This window comes from Trachypithecus francoisi, unplaced genomic scaffold (assembly GCF_009764315.1).
Source record: "Trachypithecus francoisi isolate TF-2019V2 unplaced genomic scaffold, Tfra_2.0 Contig01579, whole genome shotgun sequence".
Classification (NCBI taxonomy): Eukaryota; Metazoa; Chordata; class Mammalia; order Primates; family Cercopithecidae; genus Trachypithecus; species Trachypithecus francoisi.
In genome coordinates, this window is record NW_022681442.1 from 21,908,994 (window position 1) to 21,923,925 (window position 14,932).

Consider the following 14,932-nt stretch of genomic DNA (forward strand, 5'->3'; position numbering starts at 1 on the left):
CAATGAGGGAGGCTCCGTGGGTGTGGGACCCTCCCGGCCAGGTGTGGGATATATTCTCCTGGTGTGCCAGTTTGCTTAAAACGCAGTATTGGGGTGAGAGTTACCCGATTTTCCAGGTGTTGTGTGTCTCAGTTCCCCTGGCTAGGAAAAGGGATTCACTTCCCCCTTGCGCTTCCCAGGTGAGGCGATGCCTCGCCCTGCTTCAGCTCTCGCTGGTCTGGCTGCAGCAGCTGACCAGCACCAATTGTCTGGCACTCCCCAGTGAGATGACCCCAGTACCTCAGTTGAAAATGCAGAAATCACCGGTCTTCTGTGTCGCTCGCGCTGGGAGTTGGAGACTGGAGCTCTTCCTATTCGGCCATCTTGCCGATATTTTTTTTAAGTAATAAAAATTTATTGAGAATTTTTAAGTTAGTGGTTATCTCCTCCCATTCTTGAGGGAGGAACCAACAGTGTAGGAAATCATTGAGGGATCACACACTGTCACAACACCCCCGGCTAACAAAGGGAGGAGAAAAGTAATTTCACAGAAAAAGGGCTGGTGTTTAGCCTTTCTTTATTCAGGAGGAGTTGGGAGGATAGCTGCAGGTGTAAGAAACTTTCACATGATACTGGGCCAGGGTGGGGCTGTGCTGGGTTCCTAACTGGCTTCTCAAAAACTGGAGAAGCAGATTCACTTTCTCTTTGGAGGTAAAATTCTTGGTTACCAGGCTAATTTCTTACCCTTAATGAGAATGCCATTATTTCCCCAGGTGAAAGTCTCGTCCACAAGACGAGTAGGTTCGGCACAAGATTGTCATCAGTGAAACAGACGTGATTTATTTCCCCAGGTGAAAGTCTCGTCCACAAGACAAGTAGGTTCGGCACAAGATTGTCATCAGTGAAACAGACGTGATTCTGTGATGTGATTGTCTTAGAGATGTTCTGGGCTGCCTAATCTTGTTAATTTTGATGTAGCCAGGGTTCTTGCTCAGTGCTTCTCCAAGCATCTTAGCAGCCTCAGCTTCATACTTAGCCTGGGCAATCTTTGGTGGTGTTCTAGGTGTGCTTTTTCTACCAAGAACTGGGCCTGCTGGGCCTCCTGCTGGACCACTTGTTTGGCCTCTACAGTAGCTGTGTACTCTCAGCTAAAGCTCAGCTCTGTGATGGCTACATCATCCAAGACAAGACTGAAGTCCTTGGCCCTCTCTGGCAGCTCCCATTGAATCAACAGGGATACCTGGGTCCACTGGGTAATCAGCTATGAGGCATTGAACTTACCACACTCTTGAGCACTTTTTTGACAATGGATGGCAACACTCATTCTTTGTTGTCTAGCCCTAGGTGATTGTGCATGCTAGGAAACTCCTGAATGTTGGGTTGAGACACCACTCACAGGGATATGTTCACCACCTGCAGGTCTTTTGAACCTGTTAGGGAGGAAATTTTTCAAGGTCTGGCCAGAATGTCATCGTTAATGGGGTACTAAGACCAGGGGATCCTAAAATGAAGGCTTTGGCCAGGATAGTGTCCTGCTGCATGCCACCGATATGATTGAAGAAGATGGTTGTGTTTGCCTTCCATGGTGAACATGGATTTGTGTACAACATAGGCCACAGTGCTAGCCCCTAGCAACAGCATCAGTGCCATGCCCATGTCCTAGGAGTCAGTATGCAGCCATTCCTCTAAGTCTTTCAAGTTCTGGACCATGTCTGATTCTGAGGCTGTTGCACCAAAGGTCAGAAGGGAGTGCCAGCCCATCACTGCCCAACTCCAGTTTAGGGATTGTACCCTTCGTGTGAGGGTTCAGGTCAGTAATTCTGGCAGGATAATGGTGTATTGATTTTCAACCTTGCCTTGGATCTCAATGAGCTTCCTTGTAATCCATGCTTTACATTATTTATCTGTCATTTCCGTGTTTCCATTTTGGCTATGGACCATTGCTGGAGAGCTATTGTAATCATTTGATAGTATTACTACATTCAGATTTTTCATGGTGCTGGAATTCTTGCTCTGGTTCCTTCTCATCTGGAGATGCTAGCACTTCTAATTTTTGTAATTATTTTCATGCAAGTAGGATTTTTTCTTTTTTTTTTTTCTGTCCTTTTATCAGCTGGACACTACCATGAGGGCTGTTTGCCAGTGTTTTCTTCTCTGAGATCTGGGTTGTTCTTTAAGATTCTGGTAGATTACCATTTGCTTCTTGAATTAAAGCTCACAGACTTGATCTTTATGTACTATTTTGCTATTTGCAAGTGGCTGAGGCATGCTGAATGCCTCTAATCTACCAATATTGGGAAAAAAACAAACAACTACTTCTTGAGTTCTATGGTTTGTTAGAGAAGGATCTCAGTGACCTGTGAGTCAGTATCAATGACTTCCAAGTTAGAAAATTAAACTATTCCTTCCTCCAGTCATCCTTTAAAAAGCATTTTGCCCCTTTAAACTGGCGTCCTGATTTTAGACAACACGCCACAGAAAATTTTTTAAAAATCCAGCTCTCATTCATCCTCTAAACGTAAGAAAGGTGGTGGTGGGGAGGGAAAGAGAAGACAGGGAGAGGGAGAGGGAGAGAGAGGGAGAGGAACGGGTGGGGGGGGTAGAGAGAGAGAGAGGGAGAGAGAGGGAGACTCACTGCTGACTGACTTGTAAATGATTTTGCTAAACTACATGCCCAGTGTTGCAGAAAAAAACTAGAGCACTTCTTTCCCCAAGAGTCAATGGACAACAGAGACATTGCTTTAAAAGACTTTGTAATGTGTCCTTTTTTTTTTTTTTTTTGAGACAGAGTCTCACCCTGTTGCCAGGCTGGAGTGCAGTGGCACAATCTTGGCTCACTGCAAGCTCCTCCTCCTGGGTTGATGCCATTCTCCTGTCTCAGCCTCCTGAGTAGCTAGGATTACAGGCACCTGCCACCACGCCTAGCTAATTTTTTTGTATTTTTAGTAGAGATGGGTTTTCACCATGTTAGCCAGGATGGTCTCGATCTCCTGACCTCATGATCTGCCCGCCTCGGCCTCCCAAAGTGCTGGGATTACAGGCATGATTTGAGTTTGTTTTGATGAATAATTTGTCTTCTAATTCTATTCAACCTCTATGAAAACAGGAGGAAAATAAAAAGAAAATATTTAAACCTGGGTATGTTTTAGTTGGAGTACTTGCAGCTTTCCAAATTCCAGAGTAAAATTGTGACATTTCAGATTTCCACTGCTTAGGTCACAGACAAAATGGAGGAAAGCAAACCAACAAAAAAAACCCAGGGGTTGACTTTTACTCTGAGAAGCTGTTAAGCCACACATGTTGAATTTTACAGTTGCCCAACTCCCCAGTCTTCCAACCATCGAAAGACCTATTTACAACCAAGGGAATATTTAGCCTCTTGTATTCATTCGCTTTCTATCTAGGGCTCAGCACAATGCATGCTGGAGGCTCACATGCTGATTCATGGCAGAGGGGAAAAGCCTTTATTTCATACAAAGAAATTGAGCAGGCTGAAGGCTGTGTCCTTTGTACAGCTAGTATTCTACTCCACTGTGTCCAACTCAGTGAACTGCTGGCATTCTAATTATTTGGGTCTGAAGATTTGGCCACTTAGGTTAAATTTCAGACAGGATTTCTTTTAAATGGAGTAGATGGTCAGACATTTGAATATGGCAGCAGAAGACTAGGAAGCAGAGCACCCTAATTTCGGTGGGCAGAGGGGTATGGCTCCATGTAATTGGTCCACTTATAACAAGATGCCAGTGATTAGTTGGTAAGTACTAGAACAATATTCAGAGGAGAATTCTGAGGGCACATCCAAGAAGGTCACTTCAGGATCTGGCTGTAGTATCAATAGGTAACCTTGGTTGAGGGCAAGCAAGCAAAAAGGCTAATGTCCAGTGATAAAGACTAAGTAATCTAGCAGAAAGCTGGAGTTGAGAAGGACACTTGGGTGTCTAGAGTTCTAGATTCTAGATTTCAGTGTGGGCGCACCTGATGCCAAATCTAGGGTTGTGAGATCCATTCCATACTCTATGACCTGCTGGGCTAAAACTGTTGAAACAAAGTACTGTGTAGTTCAGGACTGAGTGAGGAATAAGTTGGACAGATCCTGGGGGGTAGAAAGCCCAAATAATTCCAGCTAGAGTGACTTGGGCAGCTATGGGCTGAGGCAGTGTTCTCCCTGACTAAATACTTTGAGATGGTAAAGGAATGTCAACTAAGCTACCCCTAACCCCATGCCATAATTATAAGGTGCTTATGCTCTGTCAGACACATGGATTTTCTGAGTTGATCAACCCCTACTCCACACAACATCCTCAGCCATATGTGCTATTGTTACTAAGATGAGGAAACTGAGACTTAGAGAAGGGAGATAGGGAAATGATGGGTCTAGGATGCCACAGCTAGGAAATGACAGAAAATGCTTCAATGTTCAAAGTCGAGCAGTTGACTCCAGAAAGTGCACACCTAACTGCTATGCATACTCCCTCCTATTTGCTGGGACAACCTTGGTGAGCACAGAGCAAAAAGTTGCCCATCCCTCTGGTGCTGATGAAGATCCACCCCTCTCACCACCTATTATTTCAAACTAGGCATTTTCTTTAAAAATAAAATAGTTTTATTGATAGATCATTCATATAACAATTCATCCATTTAAAGTGTATGATTCAATAGTTTTGAGGATGTGCACAGATATGTGAAACCATCACCACAGTCAATTTTAGAACATTCTGATTACTTCAAAAAGAAACTCTCATCTTTTAGCTATATCTCCCAATCCCCATCTAATTCCTCACCCTTAGCCTTAAGCAACAATGAATTCACATTTGATATCTATAAATTGGCTTGTTCTGAAGCCTCATATGAATTGAATCATATAATATGTACACATTTGTGACTTTTTTTAACTTAGTATGTTTTCAAGTCTCATTTAAGTGGTAGCGTGTATCAGTACTTTATTCTTTTTGATAACTGAATACTATTTTATTATAGAAATATATCACATTTTGTTTCTGTTTGGGTTGTTTCCACCTTTTGGCTATCATAAGTAACACTACGATACATATTTTTGTACAAATTTTTGTGTGAACACGAACAAAACATTTTATTTCTCTTAGAAGAGAAATGAAAACACCTAAGAGTAGAAAATACTTGGTCAGATGGTAACTCTAGGTTTAATTGTTTGATGAATGGCCAGACTGTTTCACAGTGGCTGCACCATTTTACATTCCCACCAGCAATGCATGAGGTTCCAATTCTTCCACATCCTCACCAACACTTATCTGTCTTCTTGATCCTAGCCATTCTAGTGAGTGTGAAGTGATACCTCACGGTGTTGATGTGCATTTCCCTGATGACTAATGGTGTTGAACATATTTTCATTCATGTGCTTGGTAGCTATCTGGAGAAATGGATATTCAGATCATTTTAAAAACTGATCTGAATAAACATTTCTGTCATTTTATTAAGCTTAATATAGTATTGATACAAGTCCCTTAGATATATAATTTGTAAATGTTTTCTTCCATTTGGTGGGTTGCCTTTTTATTTTACTGATGGTGTCCTTTGCAGCACAAAAGTTTTTAATTTTGATGAAGTCTCACTTACTTTTTCTTTTGTTGCTTATGACTTCTATTTCATATCTAAGAATACTTTGCCAAATCCAAGTCATGATTTGCTCCTATGTTTTCTTCTAATTTTATAGTTTTAGCTCGTACATTTAGGTCATTGATCCATATTGTTTAAATCTCTATATACAGGGTATGTTACTTCCTGAGTTCTAAGAGAGTCCCTAAGGTTTTATAAATAGCAAATATTACCCACAGGCAGCAGTTCATGCCTGTAATTCCAGCACTTTGGAAGGCCAAGGCAGGAGGATTTCTTGAGCCTATGCATTTGAGACCAGCCTGGGCAACACAGTGAGACTTTGTCTCTACAAAGCATAAGCAAAATTAGCCAGTGTGGTGACACGTGCCTGTGGTCCCAGCTACTTGTGGGGCTGAAGTGGGAGGATTGCCTGGGCCCGGGAAATTGAGGCTGCCGTGAGTCATGATCATGCCACCAAACTCCAAATATAGCAGATACTATATTTTCCTTTGAACACTAGACCAATTTATAAGATGATGATTTCTCATATACTGGAGTTTGGTTAGGATCTCAAGAAAAAGACAAATAATAATGCCGAGGTGGGCATATCACCTGAGGTCAGGAGTTTGAGACCAGCCTGGCCGACGTAGTGAAACTCCATCTCTACTAAATACAAAAATTAGCTGGGCATGGTGGCAGGCACCTGTAATCCCAGCTACTTGGGATGCTCAGGCAGGAGAATTGCTTGAACCCAGGAGGCAGAGGTTGCAGTAAGCTGAGATCACGCTACTGCACTCCCGACTGGGTGACAGAGTGAGACTCCATCTCAAAAAAAAAAAAAAAAAAAAATGAAAAGAAAGAAGAGCAGGGCTCTAGCTCTCTATCTTTCACACTATTATTTGTGTTTATTTTGAAATACACTTGCAACCACTTGACTACTGAACGGCATAATGGAGGCATATAACATGGTGAAGAGCTATAATTGTGTTTTCTGTAATGTACAGTTTGAGATACAAGAACATTTTAAAATTTTATTATGAGATTTTATTTATTATTTTTCAAACAAATTAGAGTTTGATAAAATATTTAGAAAGAGCTAGATAACTAACCCAGCACACTATGCACCTAAAGTGAGTTTGACTCAAATAAATACAGTATTTTTTTTTTGACAAATGACCTTTGCCTGCAAGATTTATCAAATTAACGTGGAACAGCTCTATAGGAGCAAGGTAGTAGTCCTGTTTCACAATTTTTTGGACTTTTCACTGTAGACTGAGGGAAGTATGGAGAGGAATATATTTCATTTCCCAGGGGAGGTTAAGGAAAAAAATGAGTTTTTTTAGGTTGACAGTGTATGACTCAAAAACTGAAGCTAAAAAATGTAAACAGCAATAAAAACAAAAATTTTACTTGAAACTACGATTGTGGAAATTAACTCTGGCTAGTGAAGAACTAAAAGAATCCTTTAGAATTAACTGAGTTTGTTCAACCATAAACCATAAAATGACTTCTCATATCATAAACTAATTACAAAAGGGCCAGAGTCATTTTGGAGTTTTAAGGGGATCTCCACAGATTAACTGATTTAGGTGGGATTTGGAAATATGAAATATTATTACTAAAATCTATACTGAGTAATGTACCTGAAAATCACAAACAAGTGATATTTAAGTGGTAAAATGTATATGCAGTGCTGGAGTAGATACAGGTGGAAAGGGAGAGATAATGGTCAATGGTGATATCTGGGTTTCTAGATTGCAGTGCCATTCCTCAAGATATGGGAGAGGACCTGTGCCATGGGCTGAATGTTTTTGTCCCTCCAAAATTCATGTGTTGAAAACATAATCACCAATGTGATCATACTAGGAGATAGGGCCTTTGGGAGGTGATTAGATTATGGTAGAGGAGACCTCATCAATGGAGTTAGTGCCCTTTTAAATGAGACCCAAGAGTGCTGCCTTTTCCCCTCCACCACGTGAGGAAAAAGCAAGAAAGCATCTTCTGTGAACCAGCAAGGGGGCCCTCACCAGATACCAAACCTGCCAGCACATTGGTGTTAGACTTCCCAGCATCCAGAACTATAAGAAATAAAATTCTGTTATTTATAAGGTATCCAGTTTGTTTATTTGTTATAGCAGCCTGGACAGGCTGAGAAAACCTGTTTGGGGAGAAATAACCGTGAGTTTACTGAAATTTATTGGATTTGATATGAATTTTAAACATTGAAGAAGAAATATGTGGGGAACCTGTATATCTGGAACTCAGAAGAGGATTTTTTAGCGGGAATAGGTCTTGGAGTCCCATCACGAACATAAAATTACCTATGGAAAAATATAAACCAAAAACAGGGTCTGCGTTTAAGCCTTCATATTTTTAAAATAGTTAAAGCCAGATAGAAAAGTGAGAGCTAAAAAAGAAGATTTAGAAGGAGCGGCCAGCAAGGTAGAAGAAAAACCATGAGAGAGTGGGAAAAGAGAAGTCAAGGGGGATGAGAATTGCAGGAAGGAGGGTGTTTTCAACAGTATTAAATGTTACTGAGAGGCCAAGTAAAATGAGGTCTTAGAAATGCCCACAAAATGCAAGGGAAGGTCACTGTTGATCTTAGTGAGAGCCATGTTGATGAAACAGAGCATGTTGAAGACATGCTGGAGCGATTAAGAAGTGGAGATAGTAAAGTCTGTAATTTGCTCCAACTGAATGGCAATACCATTACCTAAGATGGTAAAGAGGTCCCGATTGGGTCCTCATTTGAGATGATTGGTTTGAAGAAAAGAAAACAGAGCAATAGCTGGAGAAGAATATTTGATTCAACTAAGTTGTTTTGTTTTTTTTATTTGAAATACGGAAGCGATTTTAGCATGTTCGAAAGCTCATGGGAAATGTGAGGTAGAGAAAGAAATTAAAGATATAGGCAAGGGGATTATTAATAGGTTAAGGTGTTAATAAGACAAGCAGTTATGGGATTCAGAGTACAGGTAGGAGAATATGTATTTCATAATGGGAACAGCTCCTCCATGTAATGGGTGGGATGGGGGATAGAATGAAATAGGGGATGAAACGGGAGGAGAGATGGAAAGGAGGATGAAATGTATAGGTTTACAAATATGGTGGTGGGTGGGAGTTCTAAATAGAAAACTAGGTTTAAGCGGCTGGGCCTTTTGATGGTGTGTTGAAGGCTCACTGATCATACATTTACAATATTTCTGAGCTGCCTGGTTGGGACATTTTCCTCAGCAGTGCTCAACAAGTTGAGTGCAGACAGAAGGAAGACAGAGAAAGAAGTTCAACTAGGAGGGAGTATGGCATGACATTCAAGAGAATCCAAAAATTAATATTTTTGCCTCCAATACCGCAAACTGTATCTTAATCTAGCATTATGTTAAGGGTACTATAGGAATAAACTTTTCAGGGTTTATAATTTGTTGTCATTTTAAACCAGGTTTTGTCAAATCTGGTATTTCTAAGAGGCCCTGATAGTCCCCGTAGACTAGCATAGACATGTTGACTGATTCTGTTATATAGAAAGAGTATTGTGATATCATCATAATTATTAATAATCATAGGCACTATCTTCAATTGATAGTTTATTCTGTGCCAGACTTTGTTGGATCATTATAGATTTTTCCTTAACTCTCCCAATGACAACATTATGATTATCTCTAACTGAATTCAAGACATTTTTAAATAATTCAAATGATTTTTCATGATAATGCATCAAAATGGTAGCAATGGAATTTGCATCCAGGTGCATGTGACACCAAAGCCCACTGCACTACCACTACATGCTTCCATGAGTTATGCTCTCCAGTTCTTCCAGAACCAAATAAAAAAATTTCCACACAACATATTCCATCTTGCTCAGCCACTGTCTGAGTGTTTTAGAATCTCTTGACCTTAGAAGGTGAGACTCACCTGTTTTATCTGTTTTACCATTAGAAAGGCAACTTGCCCTACAGCTTCCACATTTTTAGAACCATCTTTTTTTACATTTTGCCTTTAATCACTTTTACCTAGAAGGATTCTCTTTTTATCACTGTCATTATATAAATTGAGATGATTTTTATTATATTTCATATTAATTTTTATTACATTTTAATAGGTAATACACATATATGACACAAAATTTAAAAGAATGTATGGAAAAAACTATTTTTTCCTCAGCTCTTTCCCCTAGTCCCCCAGTTCCTGTATCTAAAGACCATCATGGGAAATTTTTTAAATCTATACTTTAAGGGTTGCTTTAAGCATTTATATAGTCCTGAGTCTTAGGGATTGTGAGATAATAATTGTTTGTTGTTTTAAGTCACTATGTTTGGGGATAATTTGTTACACAGCAATAAATAATTAAAACAGATTTTTGTACGTGGTAATGGGGTGCTGTCATTACAAATAAAAAGTACAAGAGTAGCATTGCAACTGGGCAGTGGAGGAGGCTGGAAGGATTTTGAGGAGTATGTTAGAGAAAACTTAAGTTGCTTGAACAAACTGTTAATAGAAATCATGATTTCTGCCTAAAAGGGTTATCAAAAACATGTTATTGGAAACTAGAGGAAAGGTGAGTGACCCTTATTATGTAGTGGCAGAAAACTTAGCAACTCTGTCCCCTGCAATAACATGGAAATTAGAAAATGAGCCTAACTAACTGAATTATCCTGCTAAGGAGATTTCCAAAGCATTGAATGTATTGCCTGCTGTATACTTCTGCTTATAATAAAATGTGAAAGGAGAGAGGAAAAAAATTGAGGAAAGTATTGTCCAAAGGGAGCCAGAATTTCATGTTTTTGAAAATTCTTAGCCTTTCCAGATAGCAAATTATGCTAAGATTAAGAAATAGCTTTGAAGCAAAGATCAATTCAGGGCACTTCCAGAAAAATATGTTCTAGAGATGAAGCCAGGAACCTTATGTTATACATCTCAGAAAGATCAAAGGTGGTGCTTCAGAGTACTATTCAGCCTTTAAAAGACCTGTTACAAAGATCAAGAATGTACTTCACAGAGCCTCTCAATAAAACCGTAGGAATCCTAAGAAATCTAAGGATTTTCCTCGAAGAGATTTGTGGGTGTGGCTTTTACCTAATGGCATGAACTCCATTGAGATTCACAGGAGTCACACAAAGTTTTTGAGAGGCTTGTATCAGCAGGAAGAATGCCCGTTTGGACTGGAAGGGAAAGAGTGCAAAATGCAAAGGGGGCATTAGATCACCAAAACTCTACACACAGGAAATAAACTGAGAAAACTATTCAGCTGAAATGAAAGGAAAAATAACTCAAAGGATGAAATCAGGAGCACAGAGAGTAGAGCCAAAGTCATGGAGAATTATTCTTAACCCTAAAACCTAATTAAGGAAGTTTCAAGATCTGACGATTTCATAATTGCTATGGACCAGTGACTCTTTATTTGACTTTCATTTTCCTTCTTTTTGTGTAGGATTTCTGCAACAGAAATGCGTTGACTGACCCATCACTGTATGTTGACTGTTTGGAGGACAGATAGCCTCTTTATTTTCACAAGTCTGATGGAACTGTTCTTGAGGAGCTGCAATTCTTAGCTTCAGCTGAGGAGCCTCATCTACATCTGACCTTATTTAGATTATGAAATTCTGGGTTTTGTGCAGGGATAAGTTTTGAGAACCTTGAGAGGGAATGAGTATATTTTACATATGGGAAAGATGTGAGTGGAACCAGAGTGGACTGTAGTAGGCAGCTCCTAAAATAGCCCCCAATGAGCTCACCTCCTAGCATTCATACCTTTGTGTAACTACCTACCCTTGAGTGTAAAGTAGACTTATTGACTAAATTCTAACTAATAAAATATGACAAAAGTGATGGGGTAATATTTCTTAAATTCAGTTCCAAAAAGACTGTGACTTCTGTTTTGATGGACACCTCCCTCCTCTCTCCACATTTCCCTCTACCATCTCACTTTCTCATTCTCTATCTCAAAGCCCTTTCTCTGGGAAGCAAGCTGCCATATTGTCAGTACCCTTCTAGAAAGGATCATGTGGAGAGAATCTTATGTCTCTGGCCAGCAACCAGCATGGACCTGAGGCTGCCAACAGACATGAAAATGAACTTGGAAGAGGCTCCTCAGCCAGTTGAGCCTAGAGATGACTTGCAGCCCTGGCCAATACCTTGATTGCTTGTTAGAGACCATGAACCAGAAGCACCCAGCTAAGCTGCACTCAGATACTTGACTCACAGAAAATATGAAATAATAAATGTTGTTTTAGAATGGCAAATTTTGAAGTGATTTTTATACAGCAATAGTTAAGTAATACATTATTATAGAAACTGTTGAATAAGGAGCAATCAAAGAAATAGGGCTTGTTAACGATGAGGTAGTGCAGACATGCTTATCATTATCAAATGATAGCCATGAGGCATAATACAATGAGTTTTTACTGTTGTCCTAGGACCAGTGTAAGTGATTATAGATAAATATATCATAGACAACATAAGGAAGCTTAGCAAGCTGAACACTTGTCAGGACAGTGTTTCTCCATTCTGCTTACACATTAAATCACCCCAGGAACCTTTAAAGTACAACACTGATGCCATGATTCTACCACAAACCAATAAAATAGAAAATTTTATGCTTTAGTCCTGAATGTTGGCCTTTATTAAAATTTTTCAAATGATCGGAATATGTGGCCCATTTTGAAAAGAACCACTGAGCTAGCCAGTTGCATCTCTTCATTAGGAATCTCAAATACACTTATCTACTTCTCTGATTTTAGAAGAAACTGTGTTAATAATTAATGTTTGGAAATCATTTTGTGTTTATCTTCATTATAGTCTCTACTTCAAATACTACCACTACTCAGGATGAGACTGAGAACTTAAGCAAGCAACTTAAGTACTGTGGCCAAAGCAATTCAACTTCTTTGGCCACAGTACTTTTTATCAATAAAATGAATATAAAGACCAAGCTTGTCCAACCTGAGGCCCATGGACTGCATGAAGCTCAGGACAGCTTTGAATTTGGCCCAACACAAATTTGTAAACTTTCTTGAAACATTATGAGATTTTTGCTGGTGATTTTGTTAAAGCTCATCTGCTATCATTAGTGTTAGCATATTTTATGTGTGACCCAATACAATTCTTCTTCCAGCGAGACCCAGGGAAGCCAAAAGTTTGGACACCCCTGGTATAGACTAAATGGTTTTATAAATTCTTTCTATATTAGTTTTTTTACGCTGCAATCATAAGTTTACACAAATAGTGGCTTAAAACAACACAAATTTATCACCTGGAAGTTCTGGAAACCAAAAGTCAGAGCTCTTACCTTACTAAGATCAATGTGTTGGAAGGGCTGATTTCCATTCTGTAAGTTCCAGGGAAAATCCATTTCCTGCTCACTCAGGTGTTGGCAAGAATCAGGTGTTCTATGCAGTTATAGGCCTGAGATCTCTATTTCCTTGCTGGTTCTCAGTTGGGCACTGACATTAGCTCTTAGAGGCTTCCCTCTGGTCCTTGTACATAATCCCTTACATCTCAGACACAGCAGAGATGTGAAATCCTTTTCATGTTACCATCTTCAGACTCGCTTTTCTGCTTTCCATGTTAAAATCTGACTGCAGCTAGGAAGGGTTCTCCTCTTTTGATGACTTGTATGATTAGATTAGGCATACCTGGATAATCTAGGCTACTCCCTCCATTTCAAGCTTCTTAAACTGTAATCATTCTGCAAATTCTTTTTTGGTGTTTTAGATAACATATTCACAGATCTTGAGGATTAGTGTGTGGATATCTTTAGGGGCCATTGTTCTGCCTCTCAGAGTTTCCATATGTTTCTAAGACTCTAACCTCAGATTACTAGCATTATCTATGACGGAGGTGAAGGGCTTATCACCTCCACTTGTTACATTTTTTTTCAATTCCACATACCTATACCCCAGGAGATACTAACATGCTACCCTGGCCACCTCTACTACTCTCACCATACTCTAGAAACTACAGAAAAGCAAAAGTTGCTCTAAATCAGGAACTATAATCTATATTTAGTCCTTTCATATGCCTACTTGAAATTTTCACCCCGTCAGTGCCCAAATGAGAATGTTGTCAGTCCTCTAAGCCAAGTTTCCAGAAATGAAAGATGACAGATGGATTCACCCATCCAGTGTGGTATAGTTATTTATAGTTATTAACTTATTGAGCTTTAAAGTTGAACCATCTGAGTTTTAATCTTAGCTTTTTCATTCACTCAGCTGTGTGTTTTAGGGCAAATTGTGCTCTAGGCAAATAGTCTCCTGCCTATTAGTTCCCTAATGTGTAAAACAAGGTCAATGATAATCCTTGCAGGGTTGTATGAGGAATAAATAAGAGTTCATGTAAAGCAAATAGCACATAGCTTAACACAGGGTCAGTACCTCATTGCCATCCAAATAATGTTTTCTAAGTGCACTCTGTTATGTTTGTTATGTTAGTTGATATAATGACTGTGAAGGTGTGTTGAATGGAGATACCATGCTTCTAATATGTAGTAATTCTGAAAGCTCTGGGGCTGAGAAGACAAAGAATTTTCTTTATTTCCTGGGCTCATGGAAAGTCTCATGGAGGCAAAACCTGGAAGGCTTTGTAGATAGCAACAGATGCAAGTGGGGCGATGGATATGGCTACCTTCTGGCTTGATGGAGAAGTGTGTTGTTTCCACCAATAATATAAGTGGAACTCCTGGCTGACAGATTAATTTCTCTCTACTTGCTAAAACAAATAAAAGTACTTCTTACACTCTGTAAACCATGTCTGGATGATACATAAGTCCAACAAAAAATGGGTCTTTCCCACCTGGTTGGGTTATCCCCCAACCTGAAATGCTCTTTCTTCTTCTTATAGAATCAATGCAAACATGACCTCCTCTCACACCCCTTTTCTGATTCTTTCAGGTAGAATTAGTTTCTCCCTCCTCTGTGCTTTCTTGAAACTTTGTACAGAGTTTTATTGTTGTACTAATCACATTATTGTACAATTATACATACACTTGTTACTCCCTTCTTCTCCTTAAGAAAGAATGCATTCTTCCTAAGGTTTCATTTTACTTACCCAAAACTGAGTCTCTTTTGTTCACTTCATGCCTGGCATCGAGCATGGTGCCTGGACATGGTCATAGTTTGATGTTTATGAAATGAATGTTCACAGTTAACTGCATTGACTCTGAAGACAGACAGGCCCCTAAGAAGAGAATATGTTGAGGCCTTTCTCCACCAAAACACCAAATGTTTTTCTAGGCATTGTTCAAGTTGTTTCAGAGTTCAAGTCATGTACAAAAAGAATACCCAATCACTTAGCAAGAATGATAAAGAACCCGAAGAAAAATTCTGAAGCTTTGTGTTTTCACCTTATGATAAATGTAACTGAAAAGACACTTTAAAAATAGTCCAAA

General features: G+C 39.4%; 1 pseudogene; it reads right to left on the reverse strand.

Moving 5' to 3' along the window:
• Positions 1-703: 703 nt before the first annotated feature.
• Positions 704-1,635, reverse strand: LOC117064631 (annotated as a pseudogene).
• Between the last annotated feature and the right edge of the window lie 13,297 nt (positions 1,636-14,932).